This window comes from Panthera pardus, unplaced genomic scaffold, assembly GCF_024362965.1.
Source record: "Panthera pardus isolate Hobbes unplaced genomic scaffold, ASM2436296v1 HiC_scaffold_21, whole genome shotgun sequence".
In the NCBI taxonomy this organism is placed as follows: Eukaryota; Metazoa; Chordata; class Mammalia; order Carnivora; family Felidae; genus Panthera; species Panthera pardus.
Genome location: NW_026526777.1, coordinates 69,430,469 through 69,449,417, shown reverse-complemented (window position 1 = coordinate 69,449,417; position 18,949 = coordinate 69,430,469). Strand labels below are relative to the sequence as shown.

Here is an 18,949-nt window from a genome sequence, read left to right as displayed (position 1 = left end):
GTCTGGGGGCCCCGAGCCACCAGCTTGCACTTCATACCCAGGGGGCTCTCACTATGTCAGGGTCAGTGGTTCACTAGAGTGACTCACACAACTCAGAAGTACTGTACCTTTAATTACCGTTGTAAGGGTACATACACGTCGGGACAGGGCAAAGCTGGAGCAGGTCCCAGTGCGGACTCCCCGCGTCCTGTCCCCGTGGAGGAAGGACATGTTGCTGGGCTCCCCAGCCAGAGAGCTCACCTGAACTGTAGCATCCAGAGATCTTGCCGGAGCTTCCTTCCATCAGTGTCTGGTGTGACTGGACTCCCTCTCCAGGCTGTTCTCACAGGAGTTCAAGTTCAAGCCAAAGTTGCCCCTCCCTGCCCCGGCCAGACTGTGTGCCCTGGGTCACCTCATCGGCAGAAACTCGAAGAAGTTTCGCTTCTACGGGGTTTTGAAGGGGTTTCAAAGATTCAGAGGTCATCTCCCAGGAGCAGGAGAAAGGACCGGAATCTCTACTGTGCCGCATCGGGCACGAGAGATCGCGGCCTTTGTGATGCTTGAGGAGCATCTCTCTTGCCGGTTTCAAGGGAGCAAACAGCACGGTGTGTCCAACAGCCCTTGCAGCACGGAATGGCATCAACCACACAAGGCTGGAGCCTGTTTTCCCCGGTGGAGCCTTCGGATGACACCGTTGCCGGCAGCCCGAACAAGACGACCCGGCGGGGCCCTTGCGGCTTCCTGACTTCCAGGGAATAGTCAACTATGAAATGATGTATGTGCACTCTTTGATTTGCTGGATTGGGGGATAATTGGTTACACAGCAATACGTGTAACAAACGCACGGACTCTCTCGGCACTAAAATTCGGTGGCGAAGGCAAATGCGTTTCCTGTAGTTACGTGAAGCAGGCGAAGAAATGGGATGGGTCATCGAGCAGCAAACGACCAGCAGGGAGATCAGGTGACGCGTCTTAGCTCAAATGGGAGGTGAGTGATAGACTGAAGACGTGACCCCCAGTGGCCAGAGTCCAGAGCCTACACGCTGCACGACACGGCCGCTGGCGAAAACCGGGCCGCGAAGCCACAGGACACTTGCCCAAGGTCAGCCACTGCCAAAGACTTCGCCCCTGGAGTTTTTAACTGTTTATTCACGTGCCACTGTTTCCAAAGAGGATATCAAGTGTCTCAACAATTCCAGAAAACACTGTAATGGAAATTAAAGGGAAATCAAGTGAGGCCATCGGCATGAAAAGAATACAGGTAAGAAGAACTGAAGGAAGCTGGGCGGGCTTATTCCCCGGGTAGAGACGGGAGCTACGGACCCTGAACTGAGAGTGGAAGGTTCCAGGGCAGAGGGATGCGGGTTCGAGCCCAGGACGCACGGCGTGCTCTTGGGAGACTGACGAAGCTCTTCCTTGTTGAGACCAGAGAACGCCTTCGTCCACAGGCCCTCAGGAAGGAAATCCTGTGTCACGTAATCAGCGTAGTCAGCGACAGTCCCCAAAACATCTGCAGGGGCCCAAATGAGGGGGTTCAGCTTCCTGCTCGGGCCCAACGCACGCACGGATCCCAGACGAACCAGACAGATGGACCCAGCACCCAGCTGCTCTCTTTCTCTCTCAACGTGTTCCCTTCTCAGCATTTTAAAGATTTCTCCGGCCCTCTGACACCTGCTCTCTGGTGTTTTGAGCATTAGTGGAGAAGCTGTGGTGTCTTGGGCTGAAAACGAAGACCAAGTGTGACATCACTATGACCGTCCCCGCTGTCACAAAGAGGGGGAGGGGCGAAAAGGAGGCTGTCACCCCCTGAGTATATCAACCGCTTCCTTCCCGTTGACAAACCGACCCTCCTCTGCAGACATGAGCCCACCTTCTGCCATCCCGCTGGTCAAATGCAAACGCCGTCAGGACATGTCGATCCCAACACCGTTGTCTTCTCCTGCTGCAGCGACCAGGCGATGCGTTTCCGTTTCTCTGCCATGCGATCTCAGCTCCACGACGCGGCCCTCAGTGGGCCCCCCGGGGATGTGCTGCCTCACGCGGCTCTTTCAAGTCTCTGCCCAACCCCTCTGGTGTCCTGGACCCCAATGACCTCATACATGACGCTGTTACATGATTGTGGCAGAGCTATTAAAAATAATGTCAGGAAGCCAAGGGCTGTAAAACAAAGACATCAGTAATTGCCCGGGTCGTGACTGCTCCATGCTCGGGATCCACGGTAGGCCAGGCTCCCAGGTGGGGGGGATGTGCCACTGTCCTGGGTCAGTGCCGATGGCTAGCATCCGAGGTCCTGCGATCGCTCCTGTAGGCAAGTGACTCTCAGGGGCAAGGACCATCCCCAGGACCTCTCGGACCCTGGAGACGTAAACAATATAAGCCAAAATCGCACTATAATGTGATGATGTGGTTGTACGTCGGGAAAAAGGAAATGACTATTTGTACTTTGTAATTTCCATCCAAGTTAGTTAGCATCTAGTGCAATCATGACTTCAGGAGTAGATTCCAGGGATTCATCCCCTACCTACAACACCCAGTGCTTGTCCCAACAAGTGCCCTCCTTAACGCCCCATCACCCATTTAGCCCACCCCCCCACAACCGCTCCAGCAACCCTCAGTTTGTTCTCTGTATTTAAGAGGCTCTTCTGTCTTGTCCCCCTTGAAGTTTATTTATTGAAGTCATCTCTACACCCAACGTGAGGCTCAGACTCACAGCTCCCAGATCAAGGGCCACGCGCTCCGCTGACCGAGCCAGCCGGGCGCCCCCATAAAGCCGATTTTAAAAGGAAATCTAACACCTTCAAAGCGAAGCTCTTGGTCCCCTCCTTCAGACCTGCTCCTGTAAATCTTCCCCATCTCGGGAAATGTCTGCTCCCTTCCTCGTTTGCTCAGATCCTGCAGTCACGGACTCCTCTCCATATGGCATCTGTATTTTATTTTCATCTACGTGTGAAGGGTGCCCAAACTCTGGTCTCTCCCACCGCCTTCCACTCCTCTGGCCACCTTCCTCTCTTGCCTGACTCGGGAGCCTCCGGCTGGCCTCCCTGCTTCCGTCCTCGCTGCTCCTCTAACTGTTATGTCCAGTGACCTGAGACATACATGTGACGTCTCTGCTCAAAACTCCCTACTGTTCCCTTTCTCACACAGTGTATACCCCAAAGTGCTTGTATGGCCTATAGGACCCCCCAGATCTGCCCCTACCCGCCCCCCCACACTCACATATTCTGCCTCAGGACATTTGACTTGTTGTTCCTTTGCTTTCAGTGACATGGGTTTTGCCCCAGATATCCCAGGGCCTCACCAGAGGGGCCATCCTTATATAAACAGCATTCCCACCAAACAATTATGATACAAATAAAGGGAGATGGACTTTTAAATCTAAAGACTTGGAGAAAATACATTACAGGTTTGCAAGCATTTTTAAAATCTTTTTCTAATGTTTATTTTTGAGAGAGAGAGAGAGAGAGAGACAGACAGACAGAGCACGAGCAGGGAAGGGGCAGAGAGAGAGGGAGACACAGAATCGGAAGCAGGCTCCAGGCCCTGAGCTGTCGGCACAGAGCCCGACGCGGAGCTCGAACCCACAAACTGTGAGATCACGGCCTGAGCTGAGGTCGGATGCTCAACCGACTGAGCCCCCCAGGTGCCCCACAGGTTTGCAAGCATTTTAACTTGCATTTTAACATGCAAGCATGTCCAACTTTTGATTTCGGCTCAAGTCATGATCTCAGGGCCGTGGAATCAAGCCCTGTGTCTGGCTCTGTGCTGACAGTGAGGACGCTGCTTGGGATTCTCTCTCTCTCCTCTCTCTGCCCCTCTCCCTGCTCTGTCTCTGTCTCTCGAAACAAATAAATACATAAACTTAAAAAAAAAAGTAGTTAACCAATTTCTACCAATGAGGAAATATTTTATGTTCCAATCTTAATCCCTTTGACTTCAAAATACTCAAACTTGTTAATTCACCAATATCATTCCTGAAAAACTATTTTCAGAAATTTTAATTTTTTTAATGTTTAGTTTATTTTGAGAGAGAAAGAGACAGAGCGTGAGCAGGGGAGGGGCAGAGAGAGAGTGGGAGACACAGAATCCGAAGCAGGCTCCAGGCTCCGAGCTGTCGGCCCAGAGCCCGACACGGGGCTCGAACTCCCAAACTACCAGATCGTGACCTGAGCCAAAGCCGGATGCTCAACCGACTGACCCACCCAGGTGCCCCACCATTTTCAAAAATTTTAAGGGTAAAACCTACACACCCAAAGTGTTTATCATGTCGTGTGTACTGTAAACAAAAAACTAGCAACAACCAAAACATCCAATACTTTGTAAATAGGTAAATTACAGACACTTAACATTATAATCACCAACCTTATACAACATCAAGGAAAAGATGTTTCTGATAGGTTTTCTACACGCAAAAGAAGCAGAATAAAACTTCCCGTGTTTTTACGCGTACAAGCACGTAACCCGTGCTTACAGCATCTGACAACCTGCAGCGAGGTGGACCCGCTGTATTCCAACAGCAGAAATAGAGTTCGGGTTTTCAAACTTCTCTTTAATGTTGATTCAGTACGGTTTTACAAGAACATTTTTATAAAAGCAGAATGAGGTACCCACGCTCGGGTCCCGCGAACGCCCGTGGCAGCACATTCCTGAAGACAGAGGATTCCAGACCGGGGGACCCGAGAAATCTGCCAAGTTCTTGTTCGTGAAGGTGCCCTGTGCCAGGTCCCCGGATCCGCACCTCCAGAGGACGTGCCCGGGGAGCCGTCTTTTTAACCAGCACCGATGACGAGGTAGCCACTAGAGCAGGGCAGAGACGGCATCCTCGTGACATACAAGATCCCAGGGTACTTTCCCGGCCACTAACTGCTTTCTTCCCATCTGTACGTATATGTGGCTCACTTTTCCTCAGCCCCTCTCGTTCAACAGCCTCAGAGAACCGTCTCAACAAGCCTCCCAAGCTACTTGTTCTTTTTTCTTTTTTTAATTTTTTTTTTAAACGTCTTATTTATTTTTGAGACAGAGAGAGACAGAGCATGAACGGGGGAGGGGCAGAGAGAGGGAGACACAGAATCCGAAACAGGCTCTAGGCTCTGAGCGGTCAGCACAGAGCCCGACGCGGGGCTCGAAGTCACGGACCAAGAGATCATGACCCGAGCCGAAGTCGGCCGCGTGACTGACTGAGCCACCCAGGAGCCCCACTGCTTGTTCTTTTTTTAAAATTTTTTAATGTTTGTTATTTTTGAGACAGAGAGAGAGCGCGCGCGTGAGCAAGTGGGGGAGGGGCAGAGAGAGAGGGGACGAGGGGTCCAAAGCGGGCTCCATGCTGACCGAGAACCGGACGCAGGGCTTGATCTCCCAAACCGCAAGATCATGACCCGAGCCGAAGTCAGACAACCCGCCGAGCCAGCCAGGCGCCCCTCCCCCCCCCCCAAGCTACTCGTTCTATGAGCTCATGAGGCAGCAACTTTCTCAGGCAATAAGTGGTAACAGGAAAGAAAGGGAGCCTGACTTGGGTCACCCAGCAAATTATAGGTGGAGAGTAGACCAGACCTTGTTTATGCGATCTGGAGACAGAGAAAAGGAAGTTGTGTGTTTTGTGTTTTGAGGGGGTTTTCTTGCTTTATTCTGTTTTTCCATATGTGTGTTGTTTGTCAGTTTCTGTTTTAACTCGTTAGTTGGCCTACAGTGTATTATGAGTTTCAGATGCACAATCTGCGATTCAATGCTTCCTTCCATACATCACCCTGTGCTCCTCACAAGCCAGCGCCCTCCTTAATCCCCGTCCCCCACCACCTCCCCTCTGGGGCCCGACAGTGTGTCCTCTGCAGTTAAGAGTCTGTTTCTTGGTTCGTCTCCCTTTTATCCTTTGCTGCTTTCTCGTGTCTTACATTCCGCGCATCTGCGACATCATACGATATTTGTCTTTCTCTGGTTGACTTATTTCACTTAGCATCATACTCTTTATCTTTATCTTTATACACGTTGTTGCAAATGGCAAGATTTCATTCTGTCTGATGGCTGAGCAGTGTTCCCCTGGGTATACATACGCTGCTTCTTTATCCGGTCATCGGTCCGAGGACACTTGGGCTGTTGCCGATAGTGCTACAGGAAACATCGGGGTGGGGAAGCTATGGTCTTCAGGAGCATTAAGGTGAGCGGGATGGCAGTGTAGGGGGAGGGGGAGGTGATGGAAGAAGGAACTGGATAGGAACACAGAGCCTCCTACGGTTGGAGGGGAAGGCACCCTGAGTCTTCGGTCCCTGCCCACCCTAAGCCCGAGGTAAGGGCAAGAGCCCCGCGTAGGCCCCTATCCAGGGACGCGGCCCAAGTTGTGCTAGGCTCGGTGCCGGGAGTAAGGTCCCAGGGGAGGTGGTGTTCGTGTATTCATGCCCGATGTGTGACCACAAGAGCCTGTCAGGTCAACAATGAGGATCTATACAGCAGGGGAGTCAAGAGAAAGAACAAAAGACAAACCAGGGGTGATGGCTCGAGGCCAGGTCCTCGAATGCAACGTACTCTCTTTTCCGGGCAACAGCCTCACCAGACGGTGAGGGCGGCAGGGTTCCTCAACGCCCCATCCGCACTGGACCCCACCTCGTCCTCCGCTCATCGTGTCCACCCAGCCCGGAAGAAAAGGTCCTTGCCTGCTTGCTTCGCCTTGAACTCTGCAAGTGCACACTGCGTCAGAGTCCGGCCCAGAAGGTTACTAGCTCAGCCACAGGGTCCAACACAGGACCGCCTCACACGAGCCCTCCCCGCCCGCCTCCTGTGCTGAGAGGATTTCTTAGAACCACCGTTCTGCCACATCCTGCCCCAACCCATGGGACAAAAACGTCCTCGGATAAGAATGTCACGGTTTGCCAAGCCCCTTTGGGATAACGGGCCGCTGGCGGCCCCGTCCGAGGGGACGGTTTCTTTACCTCTGGTCCAACCTCGTGTCCTTCGTCCCAGCATCTCAGGACAGGGAATCCAAACGATGCTCAAGGACGGGAGCTACCACACTCACCTGGCATTTTGTAACACGGCCAAAGATCAAGGCACCTTCAAAGAGGTGACAGTTTCTGATTTCCTCCAGAGGCTCAGCACCTGAACAGGACAGGCATCTCGCTCTTCAGAAGCCCTTCTCTCTGCCCCCCATGTCCTGAGATGCATTTGAACCTAGTGGGGGGCGGGGGTCTGCATCGCAACTGCTAGTTCGGAAGGATCCCCGGGCACCCCGAGCCTGCAGCTCTCACCGCCTCGTCTTGGCCCCCACTCCGCGCCTCCGGTCCTGCGGTCCAGCCTCAGCTGCTGGGATCTTCTGTTTCGGCACGTGATCACTTGGCTTTGCGCCCTGACCCCCCTCGCTGCCTAACCTGACACCTGCTTCCACTACCAGTGCCCTAAAACATGCCCCCTTCTGTGGAGACGGGACCATGACCAGGGAACAACAAAGACATCCAAAACGCTGCGTGTCGTGCGTCTATACAAAGTTTGCGGGCGTTTCTTCTTTTGAAAGCTGCGGAACCATTCCGGCTCGTTGTTTGTGTATGGCTTGGGACTCCAAGCCAGGTTATCACATTAGATGAAGGCTAGAGAAACAGGAAGCGGTTATTAATGAGCCCCATCATCCGCAGAACCAGTATTTCCGCCAAAGACCCTAAGGCAGGAGTCTCTGGTTAGTCTGGAGTCAGAACCACTTTTGTCCCTAGAATATGGAGATCGGGATTGATTCGGGGGATGACCTCCCCCCCAGACCTGCCATGGCTCACGCTGCTGACGGCTCCACTAGGCACTGCTTGCTGCCTGCCCTGCGGACGGAGCGGTGATGCTGAGCCCTCCACAGTTGATGAGCTGCCCGCGCCCATCCAATGACTAATAAACAAACACCCCTCGCTCTGCATCATTATTACATAATCTAGTCCCTCGGACAGCTGTCAATGTGCCGTGCGAGGACTCAAGGCGTCCGGGGATCTAGGAGACAGGTTTTGTCTCGAAAAGAATCGCAGACGCAAATTTAGGAAGAAAATAAAAGTGGAAGTATTTATCCCCCAAAAGCTGGGTAACCCATTCCCCTCAAAGCTTTATGAGAATCACTAAAGTAGGGGCCAGCGCCCCAAAGTCAGGGGAAAATAAAGAAAAAGCGTTCTTGGTTAACTGACCAGAAAGTCCGAGTTCCAGAAGCACTATGAACTTGAGTCACGATCACGCAATCTGAAAGCCCAGCTCCTCACAGATTAGGGGGGTGGGAGAGTGGGATAAATACAGACGATCCAACCCCGTTCCCGAGAAATGGGTGTGGACACAAATAATAAGACGCCTAGGAATAAACCTACAAAGGGTTAGGGCTAGGGTTAGGGTTAATAAGGGTTGATAATAGGGTTAATAATAAGACACCTAGGGGTGGCGCCTGGGTGGCTCAGTCGGTTGGGCGTCTGACTTCGGCTCGGGTCATGATCTCGCGGTCCGTGAGTTCGAGCCTCGCGTTGGGCTCTGTGCTGACAGCTCAGAGCCTGTAGCCTGTATCAGATTCTGTGTTTCCCTCTCTCTCTGACCTTCCCCCATTCATGCTCTGTCTCTCTCTGTCTCAGAAATGAATAAACACTAAAAAAATTAAAAAAAAAAAAGACACCTAGGAATAAACCTACAAAGAGGTGAAAAGACCTGTATTCTGAGAACTGTAAAACACGGATGGAAGAAATTGAAGGCAACACAAAGAAATGGAAGACGTCTCATGCTCATGGACTGCAGGAGACACAATGCTGGTCCCCAGAGGGGAGGTGGTGGGGGGTGGGGATTGAGGAGGGCGCTTGCTGTGATGAGCACAGGGTGAGGCAGGGAAGTGCTGAATCACTAGACTGTGCACCTGAAACTAACATAGCGAACACTGTGTTCGCTATACTGGAATTAAAATAAAACACTCAAAAAAACAAAAACCCAAACAAACAAAAAGAAATAGGTGTAGAACTTATTTACGATAAAGACCCTCAGAGCTTCCGATTTGGTGGCTCTCGGGTGGGAATCTTCGTTATTAACCAATGTTCCAGATGGTTCTGATCCAGGATCCTGACCAGCTTGGGGACGCGCTGAGCCAGGGCAACAGGCAGCAGGGCAGGCTGTGGGTAGCTTTGCCAGGACTCACTCGGAACCTTCAAATAGCAACCCGTCTTGCTGTCTTGCACGTCAGCTCTCACCGCCCTGCACCGAAAGCTTCTGTCCAAGGGAGAGCAGCGAGCGGGGGACCCCGAGGCGCACGCTTCAGTTTTCCCTACGGGGAAAACGACCATGAGAGGGACAGGGTCGCAGGGGTACAAGAGGCCAGGGTGACGGCGTCCAGGAGTCAGGAGGAGACTGTCAACGGTGAGGTGACAGCTGTTCAGGGCCCACATTTGCCTTTGCAAGGACCTGGGTTTTCCCTGAGTGGGTGGACACAAGCGGAGGGCCGTGGTCGGCCTCAGGCTGGCGACGGCACTGTGGCTGCTGGTTAGGACACCCAGAAAGGACGCCGGGGAGCGTGGGGGGACCCCCAGCTGGGAGGCTGTCTCAACAAGGCAGGAGGCGATGGGGCAGGGAGGCAGGATCTTCGGAAGGGGCCTGCAGGTAGGGCCTATGGGGCTCGCTGACAGATTCGACGTGGGCCGTGAGAGAGAGGAGTCGGGAATGACTTCAACCAAGGGTGTGGGGTCTCTTTCTCGGGTGTCAGAAGTGCTCCGAGTTTGACTGGTGACGGTTGCCCCACTCTGCAAATACCCTGAAAGCCACTTTATGTGGGGGAATCATATGAAATTCAAACTGTATCGTAATAAAATTGTTTTTGTTTTTTGAAAGGATGACTTCAAGTTCGGGGGCCTGAGTGACGGAAGGGTGAGACCTCATTAATGCAGATGAGGACGTCTGTGGAAAGGTCTGGTGGGGCTCAGCGGGGGACACGGCAGTTTGGGGCTCAGGTGCCTGTTAGATGAGATGGAGACGTTCCTCAGGCTGTTGGATATTTGACTCTCAGATTCACAAGAGTGGACTGGGCTGGAGATACACTCGTTTTAAAGGCACTGGGTAAGATCAGCAAGTATAGACCATAAAGAGAGGAAGTCCAAGGACTGAGCCCGAGGAAGCCAATGTTAAGGAATCGGGGGACAAAGAGAGACTGGTGGGTCAGCGGAAACCCGGACGGCAGGTGACCTGAAGGCCGGTGCACAGAGTGTCCTCAAGAGAGCAGAGCAATCAGCAGCCTCAAATGCTGCTGACGAGTCAGGTAAGATGAGGACTGAAAATTGGCGGTTGGGTTCGGTGATGCGTAGGCCCCGAAGAACCTCAATAAGGCTGGAGTGAAATCCCGATTGGGGCAGGATCGAGAGAGAGCACGAGAAGCACAGCCACAGGCCCTTTGGAGACGTTTTGCCGGGAGGGGGTGGCGGGAGGGGGCAGTGGCTGGCAGGGTAGGTGAGGCCCAGAGTCGTCTTCTAGGGCGGGAAGAACGGTGCATGAGTGTGTCCGACACACCGGGCGAAGAGAGAAATTGTGAACGTGAGACAGGACGCTTGCCGAGCGAGTGCTTGGGCACCGGAGACAAGGCGGGCAGAGCAGGTGCGAGGTCGGCCACGCTGGGAGCCCGCCACGCTCGGCCAAGGAGCAAAAGAGGGCAGGTGCCGGTCAGCACAGAGAGGACAGGAGCTGCTCAGAGGCCGGGGCACCACCGATTGGGGAGGGGCTGGGACGGGGGCGTTGAAGGTCTGGGAACAGAAGGGAGGGTATGAAGTAATCACCCAGGAAGACAGAAGAGGGAGGAACCTGGGGACGCACGATGACTGCAGGTGCAGGGCATCGAGAACGAGATGTGGGAACGGTCAGGGGGCGCCCGGCCGGCTCAGCCGGTGGGGCGGGCGTGGGTTTGAGCCCCACGTTGGGGGTAGAGAGGACTTAAATAAATAAAACTTAAAAACAAAGCGAGACCAGTCAGCACAGTTGCTGGCAGCCAGGCTGGCCCTGTAACGCGGGGCGAGGGAAGCAGGGCGTTGGCGCTATGTGTTAACCACGTTTTAGCGAGAAGCTCCACAAAGCCTGAGAGTGGAGATGGGCTGCCGGGAGAAGCGGGGTGGGGGGGTGAGGCAGGAGGCTTCCAGAGCAGGACTTGGGGGGGGAGGGTCCTGGGGTCAGAAGATTGTCAGCATCCAGGTAAGAGACACAGCAAACCGCAAAGACGGAAAGAGGAGGCCAGAGACACGCTTGGGACATGTTTGAAACACAAAGAGTTGCAGGCAGAGAAAGCGAGTGCCCGCGAGCAGCTAAGACCCAAGGGAGGCTCGTTGAGAGCGAAGCGACGTGAGGTCCTGTCCTTTGTTTCTGTGTCTTATGAAGCTTGGGGGGGGGGGACTTCTCCAATCTGGGGGAGGGGCTTCCCCTCGCAGGGTCAGCACAGTCCTAGAGAGGACTTTGGGACGCAGACCAGCCCATCCAGACTGCATCTGCACACTTTCGTCAGCCCCCCCCCGCAGTTCGGTAGACTGTCCCCACGCCCCGAATCACCCCAGAGCCGGTCCTAGATGATTAGTCCGTCCTGTGACCCAGGGCCGCTGAGACTGTTCAAACTGTCCAATCCTACAACCAGCCCATCCTGCTTCACCTGTTCCTCCCCGTGAAGGCTCTGGGCCAGACTCTCTGCTCCCCTGCCCCCGACTCCCCCTGCCCCCCACTCCTCCTGCCCTGCCTCTACCTGGCGCACCCCTTCCTGCAGGTGTGGAGCCTTCCTCCCAGGGTTTGTCTCTGTGTCTGTTGTCCTACTCTACCTGATGAACACAAAATCCTGGGCACATTTAAAAACAGGATGCAGAGGGAATTAGGGCATCTGGAAAAGTCATCGGCCCGTGGTGACCATTCCATAAATTAGAGCTATTGTTACAATTCTCAGGATGCCTCAAATCAGACTCATTTTCTCTTCTCCCATCCCCAACCTGAGCCTCTCCCCATAACCCTCGCCTCCCTCAATGACGTATCCGTCGTCCCGTTGCTGAGGGTGTGTGACAGTATTATCTTTAACTTCTCGGGTACCTTATTTCCAGCACCCAATCGTTAAGTACGGCCAGTTTGTTTCAGTCCGGTCAACTTGAACGATTTCTCTTTTCCACCTTGAAAATCATTGTTCTAATTCACATCCAAAATCTTATTTTTCCCTGACCATGATGCCGTCCTCCTAACTGGCATCCTTTCCATACCAACCCTCTGCCTTCCAATCTGTCCCCAGAATTACTGCCCCAGACACACAACTGAGTCATTCCTCTACCTCTACGGGCTCCCGACGGCCCACAGCGATCGCCCTCAAGTGTTTGCGGACTGGTGGTCAGAGACAGGCTGCCTCAGGGAACAAGAGGGGGCTGTGGGGGCCGTGGGGGGCTGTGGGGGCTGTGGGGGGCAAGTCTTGGGCCTTCCCCCTGCTTTGCCGGGAAAGATCTGTTAGGCTGTATTCAGGTTCCTGAAAGATCTTCACTGTAAAAACAGGATTTCCCTACTGTATCAGTCTGAGTCCAACAAAGAGACAGAAGCCAACAGTAACTTGAACAGGGAGAGTCTAATACCCCTCCATGGAGGGAAGGTGTGTACAAAATGGTCTCCAAAGGCAGGAGGAGCCATAAGACAGAATGAAAAGGCCGATAAATCCAGCTTGTGAACATTTATTTATTTTTGAGAGAGAGACAGAGTGCAAGCAGGGGAAGGGCAGAGAGAGAGGGAGACACCGAATCCGAAGCAGGCTCCAGGCTCCGAGCTGTCAGCACAGAGCCTGATGTGGGGCTCGAACCCACCAACCACGACCTCATGACTTGAGCTGAAGTCGGACGCTTAACCGGCTGAACCACCCAGGCGCCCCTGGAGAAATGGTTTATTAAGGGGACTTAAGTTTTGGGCAGTCACCAGTGAGTAGGTCTCCGTACCCCACCTCCCTCAGGACCTGCTTTTAGAGCTGGAGGCTGGGAGGACGCCGGGGGGCCACGGGAAGGGGTCGGGGGGAGACGGTCACAGTCAGATCTCCAGGCCTCGAGGGTAGACGTAGGGGTGCGGGTGAACAAAAGGAAAGAGTGGGGGCAGGGGCCGGTGCTCTGGATGGTCGCCATCACCAGAGGGGATTTGTTCGAGGTGGCGTTAGTCCGGCTTACACAAACACCACGGCGGCAGATCGGAACAAGAAGAGACTGGCTAGCAAGCAGGAAAGAGAACTCTAAAGAATGCAGGAACACAAATGTAAGGAGCGGGCACAGCCCCTGAGCTAAGACACAGCCTCCGAGGAAGGGGCTCCCTCAGGGCTGCGCCCAGAGCTTGCTGGAGGGCACAGCTGTGGCTCAGGGGTCGCAGGGCATCGCCTGGGGGCTGTGCTGACGGGTGGACAGGACTTGCTAGAAATCCGCCTCGCTCTCCAGGATGCCAGGGAAGGCTGCTCTTGGGGAGCCCCCTGTCCCCAGCTACTTCCCTACAGACCATTCATGGGAGCAGGGGTGCAGGGGAGGCCGCTGACGGACCGGGCCCTGGAGTCGATATGGCTCCATTGCGTGTTCCAATGGCTCTCCAGAAAGGAAGGGTATTTAAAGGGCCTGAATCTGGGGCGCCTGGGTGGCTCAGTCAGTTGGGCGGCCGACTTCGGCTCAGGTCATGATCTCGCGGTCTGTGAGTTCGAGCCCCGCGTCAGGCTCTGTGCTGACAGCTCAGAGCCTGGAGCCTGTTTCGGATTCTGTGTCTCCCTCTCTCTGACCCTCCCCTGTTCATGCTCTGTCTCTCTCTGTCTCAAAAATAAATAAACGTTAAAAAAAAAAAAAAAAAAAAAAGGGCCTGAATCTGTCTTCACAAAGCAGGTGAAAAAAAAAAAAGTGATTTTGGAGCTCAGAGGCAATAAATTGAAAACTGGCACAAGGATTTTAAAAGAATTAAGAACTAAAGCAATCGCCACTGGTCTAGGGAATTAAAGCCCCAAATCCTGGGCACACGCGCAGGTACCTCCCTCATCTTCCAGCCGCTTACACAGTTCATGCCCTTTGCTCCTACTGTCCCTTTTTCTTGGAAACGTCCTCACATCCTCCTTCGCTTTTTCACTAACAAACCCCTGCGAGTTCCCCGACGCCGTCATCCTTCGAGGCCCAGCTCATCCGCCACCGCTTCCGTGAAGCTCTCCCTGACGCTTCGGCTCAGAACTGACGACCGCTACTCACACGTTGTCGTCGGGTTTTGTCTGCACACTTCACTAGTGGCTGGAGGGCGCAGCTAGCTGAATCACTGGGTCTCAAGAACAGAGAACAGTCTGGGAGACTCAACCTGTCTTTCCGAACGTGCGATGTTGGGAAGACGGTGTGTGAGGAGCCCCCCTTCCGGCCTGCCGGGTCAGTGGGGCCGGTTCAGCGGATCCATGGGACCATCACCTCCGCAACCAGGTCACTTCCTCCTGAAGGCGGACGGGGGGGGACCCTATCTTGGTGTCTCCCCAGGGCCTTATCCATTTAGTAACCAATATCCACTTGCTGATTTGAACTTGGGTGGGCTATCTTTCCACAGCGGCAAAGCTTTAAATTAAAAAGAGTGCGTCTAATGACAGAATCCTGAGCGTTAGCCACGGCAGGAAACTTCCCACGTCATCACATAGTGGGTCTTAAAAAAGATACTTAAAGAAGAACAAAGTTGGAGGCTTCGCAATTCTTGATTTCAAAACGTATTACAAAACTATACTAACCGTGACACTGCAGGGTATGGTATTCACATAAAGACAGACATACAGACCGAAGAAACAGAGACAGCCCAGAAATTAACCCTCACATATATGGTCAAATGATCTCTGCCAAGGGCACCAAGACTAACCACTGGACGGAGGGCAGGGTCTTCAGCAAATGGTTCTGGGAAAACCGGACAAACACAAACACGAGAACGACCCTGGACCCCCACCTCGCTTTGCTTACAAACATTAACTCAAAACAGATCAAACACCTAAATGAAAGATCTAAAACTATAACTCCTGAGAGAAAATCATGGAGGAAAGCTTCGTGACATTGGATGTGGCAATGATCTCTTGCCTACGACACCAAGAGCACAGGAAACATAAGGGAAAACTAGATAAATGGGACAACATCAAACTGTCAAACTTCTGTGCATCTAAGGACAGTCAACAGGGTGACAAGGTAACCCACAGAATGGGAGAAAAGATTCGCAAATCACGTACCTGATGAGGGGCTAAGATCCAGAATATATAAAGAAGTCACACAACTCAACAACAACCGTGAAATACACAGACCAATTAAAAACTGGACAAAGTTCCAGAGATGATATACAAACGGCCAATAAACATCTGAGAAGACGCTCACCAACACAAACAGTTCAGGAAATGCACATCAAAACCACAAGGAGGTATTACCTCACGCTGACTAAAATGGCTACTGTCCAGAAAATTACAAGCGTTGGCAAGGATGGAGAGATACTGGAAACTTGTGCACTGTTGGTGGGAAAGTGAAATTAAAATAGTGTATCCGAGGGGTGTCTGGGTGGCTCAGTTGAGCTCTGCGCTGACCGTGCGGAGCCTGCCTGGGATCCTCTCTCTCTGTGCCCCTCCCCCACGCGTGCTGTCCCTGTCTCTCTCAAAATAAATAAATATACTTTAGAAAATTATAAAAAGATAAATGGTAACGATGGTAAATTGTGTTATGTGACCTTTTACTATAATTAAAAAGGAGAGGGGCGCCTGGGTGGCTCAGTCCAGTAAGCATCGGACTTCGGCTCAGGTCATGATCTCGTGGTTGGTGAGTTCGAGCCCCGCGTCGGGTTCTGTGCTGACAGATCGGAGCCTGGGGCCTGCTTCGGATTCCAGATTCCGTGTCTCCCCATCTCTCTCTTTGCCCCTCCCCCGCTCACCCTCTGTCACTCTCAAAAAATGAATAAACATTAAAAAAAACGTTTTTAAAAGGAGAAAAAATAGTTAATTACAATCTACAGAAACACTCAAACCTCTTTCAAGTTAGTCTATGGGCTCACCCTTCTTTCTCCACATTATAAACCTGCTCAAACATAGGAAAAACAACATCTGGTTTTAGTTTCCTCTTTTTCACATATAAAGCCCTTCTCCCTGTGGAGGGGCCATCGCTTACCTCACCCGTCACCAAGACCCACTGCACCGGACCCAACACACCCTGAGCAGGAAGGCAGACGGAAAAGGGAGGCCAAGAAAACGCCCGCTGTCTGCATTACAGTAAATTGACTCGACCATCTTTAATCTGAGGAATTCGAAACTCCACCCATTTGCTGTATCTGCTCATCCTCATACCTGAGACCACCGTCTTGCAAAGGTCCTCCAGTACTTTGCTGGCATAAAACCTCATTTAGAACCCCTAACTCCTACAAGTTCAAATATTTGTTTTAGTTACAAGTTATTTGTTTTGATTGGAGAGGATCTTCAAAGCGAGCATTGATTTCAATAATTGACACAAAAAAACCATATGTTTTGAAATTTTCTCTATTAAAAAAAATGTGGGTGGTTCAGTCTATCGGTTTCCGCTCAGGTCACCATCTCAGGGTTCGTGAGTTTGAGCCCCGAGTCGGACTCCATGCCGACGGTGTGAAGCCTGCTTGGGATTCTGTCTCTGTCTCTCTCTGCCCCTTCCCCGTTCACACTCTCTCTCTCTCTCTCTCTCTAAAAATAAATTAACTTAAAAAAATGTATAGGGAATATAAGGCCACCAGATGCAATATACATAAACAGAGGACAGTTTGAATGAGCTTACTGGCAGAAAGTGTTAAATTGTTTGCAAAGTTTTATTCTGTTGTGCTCATCCGTGATCACCTGCCCCAGGTTAACCAGTTGGCCACAGGTGGAAAGGCAATAGAATGTTTTCGCACACCCCTTTCAAGCAAAACAAAACTGCATGCAGCTAGTGAATTTAAAAAACAGACAAATTAAATTAGGAAGTGATAATTCACTTTTTAAAGGATTTTCTATGCGTTTCCTTTATAATGAGAGTTCCCACAATGTATTTAAAGCATAATTCTATTTATAGGGGTCCAATTTCAATCCAATCTATTTTTTTAATGTTTACTTATTTTTGAGAGAGAGAGAGAGAGAGCACACACGCGAGCGAGCAGGGGAGTGGCAGAGAGAGACGGAGAGAGAGAATCCCAAGCAGACCCTGTGCTGTCAGTGCAGAGCCCGCCTCGGGGCCAATTCCATGAACTGGGAGATCATGACCCGAGCCAAGTCAGACACTTAACCAGGTGCCCCCCAAGCCAACCTATTAACAAAGTATCAAATTTTACTAAAACAGGGTAGAAAATAAATTTCAGACCAATTTGTAATTGGTTCTATGGAGAGCAATACGCTAGGCAGAAAGTGAAATTATAATCTATTAGGGGAGATGAAACAAACATCATAAATTTGTAAATGTATCAGAAACATTTTGGCATAAAGCATTCACTGGCGCCACCGTGCCCTGGAGGTGGGGCGGGGTGGGGCAGAAAGAAAGAAAGAACTACAAAGGATTTCACAATCTGCAACAAGATAGGTGCCCAGAACGGGGAAAGTGCTTCAAGTCGGCCAGGCCAACCACCACCCCCTCCCGTTAATCTCCTTGCTTTAGTTGACCCCCCTTTTCCAAAGCCTGTTTACTCACTTAGCTTTTCCTGCAGTTTCCGCATCTACTACGCAATAGTTAGATTCCAAACCAGAGCTGCAAAACAAAGAACATACTGGAGACTTTTGAGACCCAGAACTAAGATCAGAAAGCTTCAAAAATTCGTCATTTATGCACCCTTATCTTTGTTATAGGATGAGGATACAAAAGTATGGAAATATTAAGTGCTAACCTTAAAAATAGGAGTCAGTTACTTTACCAGTGAAAGTAACTGATTGTTACTACCAGTAAAGTAACTGACTGTTGTTATTTGGGAATAACAGAGAATTGCGGTTGGGGACAGGCCCGCTTTGGCAAAAACCATAGGCAAGTCCAACAAAGAGGAGAGGAACGTTATTTTATGGACAAGAAGGAGGAAGCTGGGAGGGGTTGTTTTGAACCAAAGTCCACTGGAGAAGCATCGGGGTTGAGGGTGGTGGTGGTTTCTCAGTGGCTGAGCTGTGTGTGTGTGTGGGGGTGGGGGTCTCTTCTCCGAGATGCCCTCACATCTTCCCCGCACGTCTTCCCCCCACATCTTCCCCGTGGCGCCTGGAATTCAGGATGCTTTCCTGTTGGGTCTGTAATTGACAGTTCTTCCTGTGATTGACCTTGAGCGGTACAGCTCCCCCTTCCAGCCTCCCCTTCTGCATCCAGAATCCGCTTTAGGGACGTTTCCCTTTATTAATTTTCACACACACACACACACACACACAACCTTTAAATTTTTTTTTATTTTGAAATAATTGCAAGGTAGTACAAGGAACTCTTGTAAACTCTTCATCCAGATTCGCCACTTGTTAACATTTATGGTATTTGCTTTGTTAATCTCCTCTATCTATTGAACCATTTGAGAGCAAGTTGAGATATGGCCCTCTACCCCTAAAACTTCAATGTGTATTTCCTAAGAAGAACATTTTCTTACGAGATCACAATTATCCAAATCAAAAAATGAAATATGATTACATTATCTAATACATAGCCCATATTCAAATTTTGCCAACTGTCACAATAATGTTCTTTAGAGCTATTTTTCCTAATCCAGGATCACCCGTTAATTTAGTTATTTTATCTCCTTAGTCCCTTTTAATCTGGCACAAATCCTTAGTCTTTGTCTTTCATGACAATACTGTTTTTACAGAGCACTGATCAATTATCCAGATTTGCCTACCTCAAATAAAGGTTATGCCTTTTTTTTCTTTTTTGCAGGAATGTTATGTTGTGTCACATCCTCAGGAGGTACATGATGTCCATTCCTCCCATAACTCCTGATATTAATACTGATGATTTGGATACGATAGTGGCCACCGAATTTCTCTATTGTAAACTTCTTTTTTATCTTTGCGATGAACATGTAACTTGTGGGCAATTATTTT

General features: G+C 51.1%; 1 long non-coding RNA gene across 1 annotated transcript; it reads right to left on the bottom strand.

Moving 5' to 3' along the window:
* Positions 1–1,110: 1,110 nt before the first annotated feature.
* LOC109258919 (uncharacterized) lies at positions 1,111–1,683 on the bottom strand. Its single transcript, XR_002076510.2, has 2 exons — positions 1,303–1,683; positions 1,111–1,184 (listed from the first exon to the last, which is right to left on the bottom strand). It is a non-coding gene; the product is annotated as an uncharacterized LOC109258919 (long non-coding RNA).
* Positions 1,684–18,949: the final 17,266 nt, after the last annotated feature.